At 42.1% G+C, this 6,935-nt stretch overlaps 1 protein-coding gene across 2 annotated transcripts in view; it reads left to right on the plus strand.

Annotated features, from left to right (window-relative positions):
* Window positions 1–2,229: 2,229 nt before the first annotated feature.
* Window positions 2,230–6,935, plus strand: part of stat6 (signal transducer and activator of transcription 6, interleukin-4 induced) — a 36,362-nt gene continuing 31,656 nt past the window's right edge. For both annotated transcript variants that reach the window (XM_019892702.1, XM_019892711.1), the window contains exon 1: window positions 2,230–2,545. The gene's annotated coding sequence lies outside the window, so the exon portion shown is untranslated. The remainder of the gene's footprint in view (window positions 2,546–6,935) is intronic.

Here is a 6,935-nt window from a genome sequence, read left to right on the forward strand (position 1 = left end):
ACACAGCCCCTTTAGGGGGGTCCGGGGGCATGCCCCCCCGGGAGAATTTTTTTCTACATTCTGTTAAAAATCCATCAATTCCGTGCACTTTGAGAGCAAAATGAAGAGGCTATGAAGAACTACACACATCACATTAGTATCCTCTTTACTATGATGGGGCTTCCTCCCCTGGACTTTAACTGGACTAGATAATAGAAATTATAAAGAGTTCAAAAGTTCAATCTTGGTTGTTCAAGGGAATTAGAAGGATGCCCGATAACATAACCTATATGACAGTAGGCCTATATTCCTCTCTACCAAAATGTATTAATATATGCTTAGCAGTGGCGGGCCGTGCATTTCAACATTTATTTATTTTATATAGGCCAAAATCTCAATAGGTGTTGCCTCAAAGAGTTGGTGTAATTATTATTTTTGTATTGAATAATAAAATGTTGCTTAATTTTTATTAAGCACCACCTTAATTTATCCAAAAGTGAACACTTGTTACAGTGCAGTTTCTGCTGTTACTGGAGATATTTTAGCGGACCATAGTCACTAGTTTTACCAGCATGGATGCATTGAATACTTAATTTACCTTTCTAAAGAACTGTTGAATATCCATGCTGTCGACTCAACCTGACTTTCGGCAATGAACTGTCAGTTGTTGCGTTAGCATTTGATGTGGCGATGGTGACAGACACGTCAAATACTAACGCCTGTTGCGTTCAGGAAACCTGGGAGATTTAACATTACAATAATGGCCGGTTATCGAAACATAATTTAAAATGGCCACATTACATTGAATTTGATGCAATATATTAGCAAAAGTACAGGAAAAAGAAAAAATACTTTTTTTAAATAATGTAATGAAATTATTTAGGGGGGCTAAAGGCATTTTTAGGGAGGCTGAAGCCTCCCTAAAATAGGCCTAATGACGCCCATGGTTGTCCTTCACAAATGTGACCAGTGGGATTAAATGGGTTAAGGTTTTCTAAACATTTTAAAATATTATTTTCTTTTTTAAGTGCGTCGGCCTCACAGTGCAGAGGTGCAGAGTTTGATTCTGGCTCAGGCCTTCCTGCTTGGAATTGGCATGTTCTTCCCGTGCCTGGGTGGGTTTCCTATGGGTACTCTGGTTTCCACCCACATTCCAAAAACACGCGTGGCAGATTAAGAGAACACTCTGAATTGTCCCTAGATGTGGGTGTGAGAGCGGATGGTTGTTCGTCTATGTGTGCTCTGCGATTGGCTAGCAACCAGTTCAGTGTGTCCCCGCCTACTGCCCGAAGACAGCTGGGATAGGCTCCAGCACCTTCCCACGACCCTTGTGATGATAAGCAGATCGGAAAATGGATGGCTGGATGGATGTCTGGCCTATGCAGAGCCACTAGTCTAAACATAGTCCCCTGATTAATCGTGTGTTTCTGGAATATGAATTAAGCAGCAAAATCCACCCGTTTTTATCCACTTGCTATTGACTAAAAGTGACATCACAGTTGCTCAGTGCTCACGTAACTGCCAATCATGGCTCAACTTCCAAATGTCACATGACCAAACCCAGAGAGCGGGGTGAGCCGTGCAACTGTGATGTCATTTTCAGTCAACATCAAGTGGCAAAATGGCCATTCCCTTAGATGGATTAAAAACAAATGGACTTTGCTGCTAAATTCATTCTCCACAATGACAATATTAATCAGAAGATCGTGTTTAGATGAGTGGAGCCCTGCATAGAGCATATTACTACAAAAAAAAAAAAGAGTTGTCTTCCCCTTTAATAAATCTAAGTAAAATGAAAATGAATAGCTAAGCATTTATTTGTAACCTGAGTGGCTACTTTAGGGGAATTTAGTTAGAATGGTAAGACTTCTTTTTATTTCACAGTGGGAATGAACAGTTGGCTATTTTGCAAGTTTTGCTCATTGTATTTCATCGTATTACTGACGATTGAGAAACTTGTAATCACAAAATGATGTTGTAATGGCCAAATAAAATTTAAATCATTGTTCAGTGTCAACCTATGTGATCTAGGTTTGACTGCCAAACGGTTGCCACAACTCCAAACAGCAAATGAATATCGCCAATCATACTGTGCTGCATCTAATATGGCGATGACGTTGACCTGTGAGTCAGTGCGCAATGTGAAGTCTATGTATTTACAGTATAGATGTCTATGTTTAAGGCTTTTACTGGAAATGTGCGCGCTTTTTCAATGCTCCGCCCTTTTTTCTACTCTCTGGAAGTTGACTCAGTACGCCCACGGTAGCGGCACAGAGACCCAGAGACCACTCGGACGTCTGACAAACCAACTCGAACCACTCCTCTCTTGAGGTGGGACGTCACGAGGTGTGCTGGTCCAACTATACCTTACATCGCGTTGGACGGCGAGCACGCGCTGCGTCTGTCACAGCAAGGCAGGGAGGGAGTGAGTTGCTTCAACAGGGAAGTCGGAACCAAGTAAACTCGTCATAAATCTCAATTTAAAGTGGATTAAGTTTCGACCCGCAGCAGTGGGAAGAGACGAAAGAAACCGGAACCGGAAAATTGTGCAACTGTCATACTAACGGTAAGCAAAAATGTCGCTCTGTTGTAGATGGAATATTTATGTGCTCAAGTCGTGTTTAATACGTCGACATCGCTGTTATTTGTGTTTACTTCTCATACTTGTCATGTGTATCGTTGTACGTGAGCCTTAAATCGGTTCACAAGCGGCTTGTCTGTTGGTCATGTTATTGTTTCCCTTTCTCTAAATACGTTTTGACGAGACGTGAAGATTATTTTTCCAATTTACTTCCCATAGGGATCCCTACATGTGTAGCGCCTTCTACGTGTGGCACTGCTTTTGTCGATTAAACTTTAAACCAATCGATCATAGGGCAAGGTATTCCCGTTACTTGAATGCGTTGAGAGAAAAAGACCTCCCCAAAGAGCGAAGCGTTTGAAGCAAATGGAAAACAATGTCGAAAAGAAATATACTTTAAAGGTCAAACAAAACCTGGGCTTCAAACAACCAGCAAGTCAGCGATCAGCAAAGCTTGTGAGACTACAGTGAGTATCTAAGACTATATTTACACGTTATAGGTACATGTGCTCAGTAGTTCCGTACAGTTCCCATCACATTTCTTTGACGGTGTATTTCCTTGAACATTTAAATGACACATACCTAATTTCACTGCCGTTACATTAGCAGCACGTGTAAAACCACCCACATGCACACTCACGAATTACAAGTAAACAACTACACAAGCGTCAACACTGGGCAGTGACAATGTGGATAGGCCTCTATTACTTTCACTTTCTTTCTAATCTGTTTACCCTCACAAGGGTCGCGGGCGTGGTGGAGCCTATCCCAGCTGACCTCAGGCAGTAAGCGGGCTACACCCCGAACTGATTGGCAGCCAATTGCAGGGTACACAGAGACTAACAACCATTTGCGCTCACACTCACACCTAGGGACAATTTAGAGTGTTCCATTAACCCATCCTGCATGTTTTTGTAATGTGGGACGAAACCGGAGTACCCAGAAAAAAAATCCACACAGGCACAGGGAGAACATGCATGCAAATGCCACACAGGAAGGTCCGAGCCGGAATCGAACCCTGCACCTCTGCACTGTGAGGCGGACGTGCTAACCAGTCCATCACTCTGCCGCCAGGTCACTGTTACATAATGCATAATAAACACAAATATTAAACATCACACAGTGTTTTGTTGGCCTGACAGTAACCTTTCTGCTGTCTGCAAATACAGTCATACCTCGGTTTTCGAGCATAATCCGTTCTAGAAGGCTGTTCGAAAACCGAGACCACACTCTTTTTAAAAAAAAAAAAATCTTTATTGAACACGTCTGCTCACAATGGAACGCTACACGAGGAAGCGTCACTTCCTCGTCTGCCCAAGGAGCGTCACTTCCTCGTGTAACGAAGGCGAGAGGAGTCAAGTGGCGCATTCAAGTGCGCCCAGTTTGGTCGAGAACCGATTTTTGGTCGTAATCCGAGGCATAAAAATTTCGAACCTTTTGGTCGAAAACCGATTTGGTCAAGAACAGAGACGTTCGAAAACTGAGGTTTGTATGTTTCTTATTTCGTGATGGACACACCTGTTATTTATCGTATTTACTTTGCTTTTGCTTTAATTTAGAGCAGGTGTTTTTTTAATGATTGTATTTGTGTTCTTTGGGCACATGCAGGTGTGTATGCACCAGCAATCTCGGTATTTAGTTGATGTCAAGCTGGGTTTGGCAGCCACGATAGTGCTCATCTGTGTGTTTTTGTTGCGCTTGCATTGGCAGATATCTGATATTGTATACAGTATTTCATTCTCATTTGAAAGTGCAGTGATTCTGATCTGAAGACATCTGATTCCTTTTTTTCCCCCTCTGTCACAAGCATCATAGCAAAAACATGGTAATTGTGTTGCTTGATCCACGCAGTGTAAATCCGGACTAAAGGATTTGCTCTACAATTGTTATTTTTCTTTGGCTTTCTTGTGGCATCACCCCAGAAGGATGTAATAAGAACCATTGAACAAGAAACAGGAAGGAATGTGATAAAGGAAGCGGCATGGCCAAGTACATACACAAATGAATTATATCAAGCAGATGCTTATTCTTCATGTAGCTTTCAGTACAGTGGCTGATAACTTGCATGGAAATGAGAAGAGAAACATCAAATAGTTTCCTCTCCATTATGTGTCTGTCAGATGCAGTTGAAGTGTGAAGTAGTGGTTTGTTTTATTGTATAATGCTTACGTTAGTAGGAATGTACATGGATTTAATAGTTGGAACCACAGCTCACATATGAAGCAGGGACATGGATTCTGTCATTTCCTGTGCATAATAGCTTACTGATGGGCTTCCTCCCATATACTTAGCAGATGAAACTCCCATAGAGCACTTCTTCATGGTTCACTCCTCACGCTTATTACAGAAGCAGTTAAATTATGTACTGTCACTCTACACCATGATGACAGTTAACAAATTATTACAGTCTGTTTAATACATCCATTTTCTACTGCTTATCCGGGGTCGGGTCGCGGGGGCAGCAGCTTTAGCAGGGAAGCCCAGAGTTCCCTCTCCCCAGCCACTTCTTCCAGCTCCCGAGGCATTCCCATGCCAGCTGGGAGACATACTCTCTCCAGCGTGTCCTGGGTCGTCCCCGGGGCCTCCTGCCGGTGGGATATTCCCGGAACACCTCGACAGTGAGGCATCCAGGAGGCATCCTAATCAGATGCCCGAGCCACCTCATCTGGCTCTTCTCGACGTGGAGGAGAAGCAGCTCGACTCTGAGCCCCGCCCGGATGACCGAGCTTCTCGCCTTATCTCTAAGGGAGAGCCTGGACACCCTGCGGAGAAAACTCATTTCCGCCGCTTGTACCCGAGATCTCGTTCTTTCGGTCACGACCCAGAGCTCGTGCCCATAGGTGAGGGTTGGAACTTAGATCAACCGGTAAATTGAGAGCTTTGCCTTTTGGCTCGGCTCCTTAAATAAATGTTTTTACAGCACAAACTAAACAATTTCTCCCAACATGGTGAAGTTCTTACAGCATAAATGAACGGTATCATTTCAGGTTAATTTTGGCCGACGTCACTAGAAATTAAAGTGTGATTCCAATTCCTGTCTTTTTAGACTTATTACTAGTGGTTATGTCTGTAGAAGTAATTTTACATTTCATTAAAATAACCAATGAAAATCAGAATTTGGTTTGGAATTGTGGTTTAACAGAATCATTTAAGAAAACAAACTATTGAAACAGGCCTGGACAAAGATGGTGGTCCCCTTATTTTAATACTGTATTTTGTCGCCTAACCTTTTGAGGCACTATCACTGGAAACATTTTGGTAACTTTCATTGAGACTTCTGCAACTCTCAGCCGGTGTTGGCCCACTCTTCGTGAGCAAACTGAATAGTTGTCTCAGGCTTGAGGGGTGCTTTCTCCAAACAGCATCGTTGCGTTCCTTCCACAGGCCTTCACTTGGATTTCGATTCGGGCTCACAGAAGGCCTCTTAATTTTAAATGTGTAGTATCGATAAAACCATAGCAGTACAAACAGAATTTTTTACAGCACAAAGGGAACACAAACGAATGACACAATTTCGACACATTTGGGTGCAAATGGGGGGGGGGGTGATGTCATTACTAGAAATTAAAACATGATATCTATAAAGCAGTTGCAGCACAAAAAAGAAATGTATACAGCACAAACGCAGGACAATCAATGGTACCATTTCGGTCCATTTGGAGAAGATGGCGGGGCTGGCTGGATGAGCTGTGAATGACCTAAAAAATAATCTCAAATAACTGCAAATCAGTAACAGTATACACACACACACACACACACACACACATATATATATATATATATATATATATATATATATTTTTTTTTTCGGCACAAATGAAATTGACTAATTCCCCCAAATTTTGCGTGGGGTGGGGGTCAGCTTCACAGAGATAAAATATTCTTGTCTAGAAAATGTGGTTGACTTGCCCTTTAAGTAACATTATTACAGTAGTTTTTGTCTAAAAAGTATAAGAAGTTAACCCTTTAACTTTCACACCAAGAAATGGATAAAAGAAAAAAAAAGTTTCTTTGCATTACGTTTACCCTTGGGTGAAATTAAAAGACAAACATATCTCAAATATGCAAATTCACGGTAGTTGACTGTATTTCTGTAGCTGTTAAAGAGCAACAACATGTATAACCTTTTTTTGATTATGTCCTACAAGTGCAAAAACAGCAACCACATTTCTCATTGAGTAAACGGACTAGAATTGCTGGTCTGAAAAAAAAAAACGCTGCAAACATGGGAAAACCCTGGTGATGTACGGCACTGTAAAGCAGGGGTCCCCAACCGCTGGTCCGCGGACCGGTACCGGTCCGCCGGGCATTTGGTACCGGGCCGCACAGAAAGAACTTGCCTTAATTCCGTTTTATTTATTTCGGAATACGAAAG

Source organism: Hippocampus comes, unplaced genomic scaffold, assembly GCF_001891065.2.
Source record: "Hippocampus comes isolate QL1 unplaced genomic scaffold, H_comes_QL1_v1.1 scaffold296, whole genome shotgun sequence".
Classification (NCBI taxonomy): domain Eukaryota; kingdom Metazoa; phylum Chordata; class Actinopteri; order Syngnathiformes; family Syngnathidae; genus Hippocampus; species Hippocampus comes.